The sequence below is a fragment of the Dermacentor albipictus genome, chromosome 2 (assembly GCF_038994185.2).
Source record: "Dermacentor albipictus isolate Rhodes 1998 colony chromosome 2, USDA_Dalb.pri_finalv2, whole genome shotgun sequence".
Taxonomy (NCBI): Eukaryota; Metazoa; Arthropoda; class Arachnida; order Ixodida; family Ixodidae; genus Dermacentor; species Dermacentor albipictus.
In genome coordinates, this window is record NC_091822.1 from 174,550,034 (window position 1) to 174,563,376 (window position 13,343).

At 45.2% G+C, this 13,343-nt stretch overlaps 1 protein-coding gene across 3 annotated transcripts in view; it reads right to left on the reverse strand.

Annotated features, from left to right (window-relative positions):
* The window catches only part of LOC139056302 (zinc finger protein castor homolog 1-like), a 599,701-nt gene that overhangs the window by 249,981 nt on the left and 336,377 nt on the right, over positions 1-13,343 (reverse strand). For all 3 annotated transcript variants that reach the window (XM_070534445.1, XM_070534447.1, XM_070534446.1), the window contains one exon: positions 11,531-11,592. The gene's annotated coding sequence lies outside the window, so the exon portion shown is untranslated. The remainder of the gene's footprint in view (positions 1-11,530; positions 11,593-13,343) is intronic.

Sequence of the window (13,343 nt, forward strand, 5' to 3'; positions counted from 1 at the left end):
AAAAGCTGTGTTTTCTGAGGCATAAACTAAGAAATTCACCTTCTCACATAAAACTTCTAACGTATAACACTTACATCAGGCCAAAGCTCGAGTATGCTTCGGTTGTTTGGGACCCATTCACTAAACTTAACATAGATAAATTAGAAAGGGTTCAAAGAAAAGCTGTTAGGTTTATCTATTCCAAATTTAAAATCACCGACTCCCCCACTGACCTCATGGCGGCTAACAATATTGAAACACTTGAAACGCGAAGAGGAAAATATCGCCTTGAATTTCTTTATTCTTTACTTAACCATAAGTTTGCTTTGGATCCTTCACAGTACATATCCCCTCTAACCACACGTTATACCCGACATCATCACATTCACTCATTGACACCGTATTTTGCGAAAACTGACTGTTTTAAATATTCCTTTTTTCCGCGGACCATATCCGATTGGAACCATGTTATGACATCTTAATAGTTTGCAATATTTGTCTCCTTATTTTTATGTATATTTCTTTTCATTGTGTTCTGTATCTTTTGAGTTTTAAGAATATATGCCTGTCCTGCTTGGACCCTGAAAAGGGTCTGCAGTATGTACTAAATAAAAAAAATATATATATATTCACGATCTCCCATTCACATGAAGCTTTGCTACCAACTTGCTGCGGCCCTCCACAATATATTGTCTCTTTGGTGCATAAGACAAAGTTAGGTAGTTCATAATTAAAAAGAACATTTTGAAATAATTTACAAGTTGAGACACAAGTGTCTGCGGAAACTGTTTGATCTCAGAGTCAATAGCTATCGGTGGGGAAATTAAATATAATACAATGGGCCATAATGTATAAGCATATAACACATGATGGCCGATATTCTCAGATAACCAAAGAGCTAAGAAACACTCAAAAAAAGGAAATACAAGAAGTTATGCATCATAATAAAGAAGGATGGCAATAGATTAGCATATACGAAAGTGCAGCCACAATTCTAACTTCAGCGCACAAAGAAAAGCATAGAAAACAATTAAGCATAAAAAGAAAGTCTACAGGGCATCCCGTCTTTTAGGTGGTTGTGGTGGTGGTGATAGTGTTGCAGCATGCGAGGTTCGCTTGGCATACATAGCCGGCAATCGTTCCACCTGAGCCTCCTATGAGTTGAGATCAGGGGGTGTGTCACGAGGTGCCGATGAGCCCCGTGTCTCTATCATCTATCTAATGTATATATTACATTCATACCTCATGCAACATCTGTATGTTGCACGCAAGACAGACTACACGTTCGGAACGCAGGACAAGACGCAAAATCAGGCCCGAAACGCTGCGCAGAAAGCTCCGCGACCAGCTCCAGAAATGTTTACGAAAAAAAAATTTTTTTTACAGAGCCAGATCATCTAGATATTGCAGCGAGAAGCATGATACCGTGATTTCACCCTGAAGCGTAGGCTGCAACTGTACATCGCAAGCCACATGAGCCCTTGTAGAAAAAGAAATAGACGAAATGCGTCCGCGCTCCGCTCTATGTTTTTGCCACTACTGAAAGACTTCCGTGTCGTCAAAGGGAAGGGCCAGTATACATGCCATGCACGTCAACAAAAACTTCAATGACGACGGCATGGATACGCGCAAACCGGGACCTTCGCTTTTAGCTTCTTTGATTATTTGCGTTTTATTTATTGTTATTAGATGTGATTGTAGCCCTGCGTAGTTGTCAGAGAGGTACAACAGTGACAAAGAAGAATTGACCGGCGATGAACAAGCGACAATCGGAAGCACCTTACCTGTGTGCGAACGCGTCATACATGCATTGGCACAATTTGGCGGTTTGTCACGGGGGTGCGTCGAGTACGGCAGGTGTGCTGAGAGCAGAAATGTCACGAACAAACTGAGAGAAAAAAAATTATTTTAGGAAGGAAGTGGGGAAGGAGAGGGGGGCCGTATAAGCGAATGCCATAATCCAAATGATACATTTCAGTAGCTCGAAAAGCTTGCCGCCCATCGTTCTGTTGGACATCACGGCCTAAAACAGTCTGTCACAACAATGGGCTTCGACTGATGCGGCTCCTCGGAAACGTGCATCGTTATTATTCCTTTACTAACGTTCCTGTACTTTTTTTTTTCAGGTCGCTATTGTTCAAAGCAAATTGGTTTCCGTGACGTGATTCTCCGCATTTTGCTGCCTGTTAGTTTCTGTCCGGATGACAGCGTCTGTCACCTTCATCATCGCGCAGAAAACATGGAGGATGCGGGCGGGCTTTAGTTTATTTGTATTTTTGAATACGTGTTAGTGGCGGTGCATTGAGCGCCGACGTTTCTTTCCGCCGTTCGCCCGCTATGGAGTCCCGCCCATTGTTGCAGCCGATCACGCTGCAACTATTATGCGCGATGACATTTCCCGTTTATTCGCGGTCCCATTTTACTTCCACATTGTTTTCATCGTGCTTAAACATCTCTGCTCCTGCCGTGTGTGCAACTTGACAGTGCCTCGCATTCAATGCGTCCAGGTGTAGGATAGAACAAGAATACGACGTTTATACCTCCCTAATGGCAACGTTTAACACCCGAACTCTCTGGAGTGAAGCTAGCTTAGCAGGACTCCTTGAGGAGCTATCAGGCATTGTATGAGATATCATTGGCCTTAGTGAGTTTAGAAGAAGTGGCGAGGCTTACACAGTACTGACTACGGGCCACATCCTGTGCTATAGAAGACTCCCAGATAAGAAGCAATACGTGGTAGGATTCCTAATCCATAAGGACATAGCGGACAACACTGACGAATTCTACAGCATTGATGAGAGGATAGCACTACCCGTAATAAAGCCTAATAAGAGGTATTAAAAGCAATCTACGCTCCAACCTCCTCTCGTGATGATGATGAAATAAATCAGTTTTACGAAGATGTTTAATTAGCGATGAGAAAAGTGCAAACTCAGCATACTGTAGTAATGGGCGACTTCAAGGAAAAAGTGGGGAAAAAGCAGGTTGGTGAACAAGCAATTGGTAACCACGGGGTCGATTCTAGGAACGCTAGATAAGAGATGCTTGCAGAATTCGCGGAAAGGAATAAGCTGCGAACAATGAACACCTTGTTCAGGAAGCGTAGCAACAAAAAGTAGACCTGGAAAAGCCGTAATGGGGAAACAAGAAATGAAATCCAATCTGCCAATCCCAGCAAAAGGTAGGATGTAGAAGTGTTAGGTAGGGTAAAGTGCAGTGATCATTGGTTAGTGAGGGCTAGGATTCACTTCAATTTGAAGAGAGAAGAAGTAAAATTGGTCCAGAGGAATTTAGGCCAACCTAGACGCAGTAAGGGTAAAAGCAGACCAATTCAGGCTGGCATTTGCAAACAAATATGCAGCTTTACCGTAGAGAGTTGAAGATGACATGGAGGTAATTAATGAAACCGTAACTAGACTGGCTTCAGAAGCAGCAAATGAAGTGGGAGGTAAGGCACCAAGGCAACCAGTAGGTAAGCGCTCCCAAGTAAAGCTGTCAGCGAAAATCTCTCTGCAACGTGCGCGGCAGAACGATTTTTTTCGCCCCAATCGCGCCATGTGAAACAGCCTTTTGGAGTGAGTATCATCGGCGAATATCTCACCAAGCTTCAGTTTCCAGATGAAAATGTGCTGTTCAGCAACACTGGAGAGAAGTTACAACAAATGATTGTGGACTTTAACAGAGAGAGTGTAAGAGTGGGGTTGAAGATTAATATGCAAAAGACAAAGCTAATGATCAATAGCTGGGCAAGGGAACGAGAGTTCAGTATCGCAGTCAGTCAGCCTCTATAGAGTCTCTGAAGGAGTACGTTTACCTAGGCCAATTACTCGAAGGACACCGTGATCATAAGCAGGAAATTAACAGAAGAATAAGAATGGATTGGAGTGGCATACGGCAGACATTCTCAGATCCTGACGGGAAACTTACCATTATCGTTGAAAAAAAAAAGTATACAATCAGTGCATTTTACCGGTGCTAACATGTGGGCCAAAAACTTGGATACTGACAAAGAAGTGTGAGAACAAGTTAAGGACCGCGCAAAGAGCGATGGAACGAGGAATGTTAGGCGTAACGTTAAGAGACAGAAAGAGAGCGGTGTGGATCAGCGAGCAAACGGGGATAGCCGATATTCTAATTGACATTAAAAGAAAGAAATGAAGCTGGGCAGGTAATCTATAGCGTAGGTTAGATAACAGGTGGATCATTATGTTTACAGAATGGGCGCCAATAGAAGGGAAGCGCAATCGAGGACGGCAAAAGACTAGGTGAGGCGATGGTGGGGGTGGTGGTGCTATAGCTTCAGGCGGATCTAGCCTTGCAGAAGCACGCCGGTAATTGTTCTGCTAGAACAACTCCTTTTAATGTGCGGAGACAGACAGGCATGGACAGTATCAGCAGTTCATCGCAGCATACAGAGCTAGAATGCTATCACTCGACCCCAGTTCACCCCGTACGGAATGAGACTGCCTGCTGCATCAAACGATTAGTGATGTTTAGAATTAGACGCTAAAGTCGTGTGTCGCATTTACCTTCTGCGACGCGACAAGCGCGTAGCGAACTAAACCCAGCAGCTGTCCCACACAGTCTACAGCGGCAATCTAGAATATTGCACAAAAACGTGACGAAAATTAGCAAATTATATCTATAGAGTTGGATAACGAAAGGACCAACTCAGGTGGTCTTCCTCCGATGAAAAAGCGGTTCAGGAGCTTTAGAGATAGCTACCTCTATCATTTAAAAAGGGCACTTCGGGGAAAATCTCAAATAAGAAATAACGTAGCCGTTTTCCGCGCCAACCGACAAATATGATAATACCAAGAAACTAAGTGCTAGCCTGTTCATATCGAGACAGTTGCTTCGAAAGAGCACTTTCCTCTTTTTCTCTTTCCCAGAATCGAGAGAAGCACCTGAAATCTCGTTGGCGTAGCGCCTTGAAAGCAGGAATGCAGAACCTCAGAAAAAAAAGGGGGGGGGGGTGGAAATCGCGAGTGAGGGCGCGTGATGATGCTCGATAAACATGACAGCGCAGCTCATAAATCAAGCTTTGTTGCCCCAAAGTTCGTGCGACATTTCAAATCATCGCTCGCTGTTTCACCCAAACTCATCGAATGCTTCAAAGCGCACGATCTCGACGCCTCGGCGAATAGCAGTAGATACCCTCCGACCACGAGGAACGCCACGTTGATGTTCCATCAGTGCGGGCAGGCGATCAGGCGGGGCGCCGCTCTGCGCGGGCTTTCCCGACCCGATAAGCATCTGATAAAAAAAAACAGCCGAGACCACGCACTGCCATGGCCGCGACGGCCGCTGTTAATGAGGCCCTTATTGATCACTCCTAAAGTCATAAACTAATCGCGGTCCCTATTGGCGTCACGATTTTGCAGTCATCTTTCTTGCCTTCTAAATAAGGCTCGCCCCGCGTTCTTTCGTTATGTTCCTTTTCCTAACATTTACACCTGCCTTGTGTAACGCGCTTCCCGGCGCGGACAGCTCGCGCCATCTCAGCCACGGGGCGGAACGTGACCGATACGAGAATGGATAACGTCTGAGCGCGCCTTGCTGTGCAGGCCTCTTGAGCGCATCATTGTTAGCAGAATGCCTGCGCTTATACGCTGCGTGAGTTCCCGGGAATCGAAGGGACATTATACCCCGTACCCAGCTAGTGCCAGCCAAGCTTTCCAAAGAGAGAAAAAAAAAAGAAATATAAAATAATAGCACGGTGCAAGACAATTATAGGACCTACTATGTTCGGTTTCAGAGGTTTGACCACCCAAGACCGTATGTAGTAAAATCTTATCTTGCACCGCATATTTATAATCCCCCTTTACTTCCCCTGAATAGCGCGGATAAAGTATGCTGGGACCAAAAGTAACGCAAATATTAATTTGGCAAAGTGTGATTCTAAAACGTTATCTGAATAAATCTGGCGGGAAAAGGTTTTTGTTATGGTAGCGGGAAAACGAAAGAAAAAGACGTTGGTTTTCTTCAATGTCGCACCTAAACCTCAGCTTTTGGGTGTCAGTGCGACATCGCTAAGTTCAAAGTATCTTCTCGTATTAGACTCGTTTCTAGCACCGGAAAGTTTATCACAACAGTTGAGCATTTTATTCCATCAAAAATGCAATGTGGCCTTCTTTTACCTACGTGAGTCCGTGACGTCACAGCGACTTGGTGCACGCGAGAGCGCGCGTGTTTCGTACGTGCGTGTTGCTTCCCGACACAGTCTCCAATGCAGTGAAGTTTGTGGATATGGTTGCACCAATGCTTAGGTGTCTGGATGATTTTGCGCAAGAAATGTCATTTTGAGAAATCGCAAAGTCCGTCGTAACACGCGAAAACTGTGCGTTGCTCTTAGTACCGCGTTTTTCTGCATCTGAGTATACAGCCTATGAATATGCGCCTCACGAAACGCTGCATGGTTTTTCTTTTCTTTCAGACAAAATATTCGTTGGCCTCCAAAAGACGCTCCGTATAACGGACGTTTGGAATGACCACGAAATATTAACGAATATTTCTAGCATGCATCTCCTCACGCTGGTTGGTATATTCATGCAAACATTTAAGGTCTCTATCACAATGACGCCATTTCATGTTAGTATTAACGTGCCGTCTCTTAGCCCAGCCGTAAGAAACATCAACATTCGCTGTCGGAGCATGCTTGAAATGCTAGTATGCGCATCGAGAAATATATATATTTTTATTATTATCTGACGGAATGCTAAACGATGAACGTGCGACATGAAAGAATAGACATGAAAATATCTCCATCGTGTACCACATCAGTATAGCTCAAGAAAGCCTACAAAAAAACAAAGTCTATTGAAGTTGACCAAATACTAATCCATTTTCCTGTTTTGACAGCCAGAAAAATCTCTTCCGTTAAAGTACGCGGCATTTTTCTTTGCATATCGAATATTTTCTGCAACGCATGCGTATTTTTCTTACCGAGAATGAAGTTATATTAACCTTTAAAGCCCACATTAACGCTGGATCGCCGACCTTTAGAAATGCCTCTTTTGTTAGTAGGACTCAGAAGTGGCGAAAACAACGTTTTCTTTATTCGGTATGTTTTTTTGTATGTGAAATGCCATATCTAACGTTTTCTTACAATGCCAGATCAGGTACAGCTTTAATAAGAAAAAAAAAGAAGGAAGAATAGACAAGAAAAATGCTTTACCTTGTACTGTCCGCCCTCACTCTCATTTAAAGATTAAACATTTTGTTCGGCAGCGTTTTAACGATACTGACTGCTTTCTCGGTGCATAACCCCCCCCCCCCCCCCCTAAAAATAAAGAGATGAATAAAAAGAAATAACGGCAGGACTTATGATCGCGAAGGTTACAGCTCTTCAGCGAATGCGTACGTCAAAACAAAAAGTGCGCACATATTATGACGATATCAGCAACAATATTTTCGCTTCATTTCTCGGAATCACAAGCTCCGCAGCTATGTAAAGTTCACGCATAGCGAGCGGCGTTTTGCGACAGATGGCCATGTTCTGCTCGTAAATCAACTAGGAACGATCACGTTTTTTTTTTTTTTTACCGGGTGTCTTGTTGCCGTTCTTTTTTTTTTTTTCGAACAAGATTTTACAAATCGCATGGCATTTATTTGTATGCCACCAGGGTTACCACGAGCGGAAGGAACACTTCTATACCGCCTGTGGCTCGGCGTGGCATTCACGAACTCTATTCCTTCCGCATTGGAATCGCCGACAGCCCTACATGTGTCACCTGCGGCTGCGAGGAGACGATCGAGCACTGTGACTGTCCACGTTACAATGAGCCAAGAAAAGTGCTCGTGACCGCACTTGAAAAAACTGGACAGTCGGCCCTTTACAGATGAAAAACGTTCTAGGGCACTTGTCCAGACGGGTTAGGGCACTCAATGCCTTAAGGGATTTGCTGAAGTTCTTGAGGGCTGGCGAATTGTGAGACCGCCTTTGAATGTTGTAGCGCGTAGCATCGCGCTACTGTGTGAATTTTTCTGTTTCCTTTTTTCTTTCTCCTTTTGTTCCCTTTACTACTTTCCCTAGCACAGGGTAGCCAGCCGGTACTTTCACTGGCTAACCTCCCTATCTATCTTCCCCTTTTATTTATCTCTCTCTCGCTCTCTTCAGGCCGATTACCCGAATAAACGGACATTAATTGCACGACAACTAGCAATTCCCAGGTGGCTACGTAACAAAAAGAAGAAAAGAAACTGACTGATTAACTTTTTTTAAATCCTTCACTCGAGGGCACATTTTGCAAATGTCAACTCGAAGCCCAGCTACAACGAAATGCTCTGCAGAAATCCGAATGAATAGTTAACGCTAGGGAATTCGGCACGGCGACCGGAACTCTATACTGCCGCCGATAGGAAGCCTAGCACCACTTTCCAGATATGCGAGCGGCTTTGAATCCAGTACTCTCCGTACACGCCTCTATACTCTCTCTCTCTCTCTCAACCTCTCCCTTCTCTCTCTTCCCCTTCTCCCTACTCCCAGTGTAGGGTAGCCAGCCGTACTCTTGACTGGTTAACATCCCTGCCTCCCTTACATCCCTCTCTCTCTCGCCCTCTACGTGCTCCAAATCGGTTCAAAGAACGCACTGAGAACGCATTGGCGTTCCAGTGGAAGTCGTTCCTTACTGCTTCGCGCCAGCTCTCGAGAAACTGTCAACTGGAGCGCCATTGTATTTCGCAACGGAATTTAAGGCTGGACAACTCGAAAGTGGTGCTTGTCTTGCGATTTGTGCTAAGGCAACGCGACTTCACTAATGCTCGTCTTCACTTTTTTGTCACAACGTGTCCCGCTAAACTGAATAATTAGGAAGTTAAATAATGAATATCGTATTATTAACTACTTGGATATTCCGACTTTTCGTGCTGGCAATCGCCGTCAGCTTGAGAAACTCATCTGAAAATCGCACGTCACAAAAAATCGAAAACAAAAAAAAAGAAGAGAGAGAGAGAAAGAAAGCGGCTGTAAGGTATACACGGGCATTTTTTCTAGCAGTTTATTCAAACAGACAAAGAACACCTGACACATACATGACGCACGTAATATCTTTTTCTGTGTACTGAGCGAAATGCCAAACGCAAGAGAGAAACTTGAACTTCGGTGCAAGAATATTTTATTAATTTATTATTTTTGTGCGTGGATGAGGTAGAATTTGCAGACTTCAGCAATTTTTCAACTTGAGAATTAATTTACTGTCGTAGTGATGCTTCCTCAGAGCGGACACATGTGGTCATATGACGATGATGATCCATTAATCAATGGCATCGTTCAAGAATAACTTCTCTGTTCTGTTCTGTTTATGATAAGAATAACTCCTCAGTTCCGTATTTAAAAGGCAACTACGACAAGAAAAATGACAACTTTTTTGCGATGTCCACAGCATCGCCTTCGTCCATTACAGCGCATATACAACTACATTATCTCAAATAAATAAATAAATAAATAAATAAATAAATAAATAAATAAATAAATAAATAGGAAAAGAAGGGAAAGAATGAAAATGGGGAAGCGAGACACAGAAAACACGACACACACAAGCCTCATCTGCCCTTGTCTAGTTCTTGCACTGTTACTCTCTCTGAAGCTGAAGATGAAGAGGTGTGGCCTGACAACACGGCGCGATGACAGCGTAACGGATATGTTTGGACAGACGGAGGAGGAGACGCTGTGAAGCCAGTTCCGAGCTTCTAACAGCTGTCGCGGTAAAGCAGTAATGAAAGGAAGAACTCGGCCAGATTCTGTTTTCTTTTTCTTGCGTGTTTGTGTGCGTGTACGTTTTTACACGCCAGGCAGGTGAAACGTTACGCGTCAACCCCGTCATGTTACGGGTACGAGGTTTCCTCAACGGGGACGTTGTACGGCACTGGAGTGGTACGCTCCACTACGAGAGCGAGAAATTGAGAATACCAGCATCTTTCCTTCCCCCTCCCTCCCCCTTCCCCTCTCCCCCTTCGCCTCCCCCCTTCGCCTCCCCCCCCCTTTAAATAATTGTTTTTCGCGTATCTTCCTTCACGCACGTTTGAGAGCTATCGCACATCCCGGTGTGTGTCGTGGGTGGACTCAGCCAAGGTGCATCGATAGAACGGTGCCAGGACACTTGTGGCGTTGTTATCGGGGCACCCCATCCGTTAACCGCTCCTCCAGGGTATAGCTGGTCTGTGAGAAGTAAAACGTAGAGCGTAACTCGTAGTGTGCGGCCGCGCAGTTCCCCGGGCAACTCCGCAGGACGTCGACATTCTGGTGCAGCTTGCTTGCGCAGAAATGGTTTTTTTTCCCAGGAAATGCCTCGAACCCGCAACCTCATGTGATACTCTGATGTGATTCTCGCCGCTCGCGTATCCACGAGGCTATAGGAGCGTATATTCACGCGCAGACACTCGGATGAGTTGATGACGCACCAGTAGCGTAAGGGCAAATTGGCCGACACCGATAAGGGCAGCGATCCCTATCAGATGAGGTAAATACGAGCGCGTGATTTCGATCCCACACACATGTATGCAATCGGAGCTGAGGCGTTGGCACTCAGTGCTGTCTATATGAAGCCAAGTCCCCAAGCCCATTCAAAAGATCAAAAGTTATTGCGTTGAGTGAAGTACAGACTCATCATATATATATATATATATATATATATATATATATATATATATATATATATATATATATATATATATATATATATATATAGCTTACACGTTTATGCACGAAGCACTTTACCTGTGATGCCGAAATGGTGAATGCGAAAAGGCAAGGCTTTAACCCAGAAACGGAGCCTGTGACGACTCATTCTGCACTGAATGTCATGCGGTTTGCGATTTACGTCAAAGCATTCCTTCGTCTTGTTTCCAGATCGGCTCTGAATCAACGCGGGGATCGCGGGGCTTCGTACCAGGCCGTTCGTCGCAAATGTGTCCTTCACTTCGATACGCGAAGCTCGCTCATTTGCTAGTCTGGCGAGACATTTGCTCCGCGTTAGCATGTCCCAGCAGGGCGAACGCCTTAGAGGACATCTAGGATCAACGGAACGTAGAAATCGACGAAAAAAAAAGGGGGGGGGGGGGAGGGGAAGAAAGTGTATGTGTAAGAGGATAGGGGAAAAAGCTTTATTTTTTTCTTTTCGCAAACAGGTGTTTGGCTCTAAAAAGTGTTACGTTTGAGGAGGAACGTGAAGCGGTTTCGCTGTGTGACACGAAAAAGCCTAATTAATATTCATGTGGCGAGTGGTCCCGGTAGCACGGTCCTTTAGTGGTGGTGATATTGAATCTAGTACCGCTGCACTAGGATTCAAAGCTCGTGGTTGTCGTAAAAAATAAATAAATAAAAGAAAAAGAAAAGGCTGTTTCTTCCCGTACGCTTAAGGAAGGTCTCATCGTGCCCCACGCTCATAATCGCCGGACACTTCGCTCTACAAGCGCGTCTTACAAAGCTGTCACCTTAGGAGTACTTTCACGTCCGTTTCACGCGCGATTTGAAACGGAAGCTCCCGTTTCTTCATTTTCTTTTCAGAAAAGCTGGCCTTAACCGCTCCTGCAAAGGTTCAGGTTCACTCACCCCATCGGATGCAGAGCCTTATCCAGCTGCAAAGGACACCTTCTGTTCCTTTCGGTTGGTCACTGCGTGAAGAAAAAAAAAAAGAAAAAGAAAATAAGGGACAAAAATGGAACCGCGTAGAAGCATATTAAAAGAGAAAGAGAAATAGAAAATAAAGGACGCAAGCCGGTGTAGAAGGCGGTGTTTTACACAGCACCGTACTTCATGGCACACTGGTCACGTTGCTTTGAGTCAAGCCGTAGCCGATCGGTATGCCCACCAATTTTCAAGCGATCTTTCACGAGGCGTTAGACTATATTATACGCACGGCGCAAAATTACATGGAGGGTGTCGGTTCACTGTCTCTCCGAACCACGCCTCCTAAGCGGGAGGCCTGCAGTCTAGCAACAGTGGCGTCACGTTAGTGTGCTGTACGTGCGGTGTGACGCTCCCCCCCCCCCCCTTCTCTCCTTTTTCTTTTGCCTCAGCACTGTGCCTTTCTTTTTGGTCTACCCTTCTTCATGCATGCCCTTACCCTGGGGCGAGGTATATAGTTGCATGTCCACTAGTTGATAGCGATGTCTTTCCGTGCCTTTGCATCGCATCTATCTATGTTTATCGAGGTAACTGAGTTCGCGTACCACAAGCCCAGGCACCACACCCGATTTGTACTGCTACATAGAGTTTAAAAAAAGAAAGAAAAAGAAAGGGAAGGCGAGGTGACACCTCGAGATAAGCGTGGTGTTCGACCATGTCTTTCAACATGACGGCGAAGTAGCCACATGAATCATGCATAGTGCAGCGCATTGCAGGCAGAGGTGACAACAAGCACAGAGCGAACGTATAAATTAGTGCGTTGTCGCTCAGCTCGTAAGTGCGCATCATTCGTGGGATTTACTCGTCGACGGTTCCCAGTGCAGGCGCATAACATTATAGCCAACAACGAGCGCTTAAGTTTCAGGCATTTGAAAGAAAGGGTATGGGGAGACGGGGGGCTTACAATTCGCGTAGGTGATTCTCGAGAACAAAATAACTGCGCGCGATAGAACACTGGTATATAGAAGAAGGCGTGGCACATAACGCGCAAACTACCATTTCTCGTTGCAGATCGAGGCGTTAAATCAACGGGCACTGCTGCCGCGCGCCGAAATGCCTACCGCCTTGATGACAGGCACATTTCAAGTAACTCTTATCAGATCATGCGCACACGTTTCGGGCGGCGATACACACTTAGTCAACGAGGGATAAAGGCTTCCTTACTTCTTTCTTGCCGCAAGAGAGGCGGCCCTTTGTATAGCGCCGACCGTCACGAACGCATTAACCCGCATGTCCAATTTATTTTCTTCCTGTAATCAGCCCTGTTCTCGAGAGGTGTTAATAGCTTTGCGGAAACGGCAAGCTCGCTCGAATAAAAAAGAAAGACCCAAGTACGTCATTGGCGTGTCTCGGTTTTCTTCACAATGAGCCAGGTAGCAACGAAAGTGAGTGAATGGGAGGAAAACATCTTCAGGAATTTTCGGCGTTCTTTTACGAGCACGTTCAAAGAACCAAAAAAAAAAGGTTATTCCTTCAAATGTCAAACGTCGCAGACAGGCCGCGAATGACTTTTACGGGAATCGAAGTGCGAACGACGAGAGGCACAGTGCAGCATGCGTCGCCTCTGCACACCGTAAAGGATGCTCCGCCTCCTACAAACTCTTGCCCGAGAATAAACGTGAACCTGCAAGTGAAGCACAGACACAACCGAGCAGCTGAGCAAGCAAGTATACCTACGCACGCACGCACCCACGCACGCACGCAGGGACTATATACAAACGTACAGACACGCTGAATC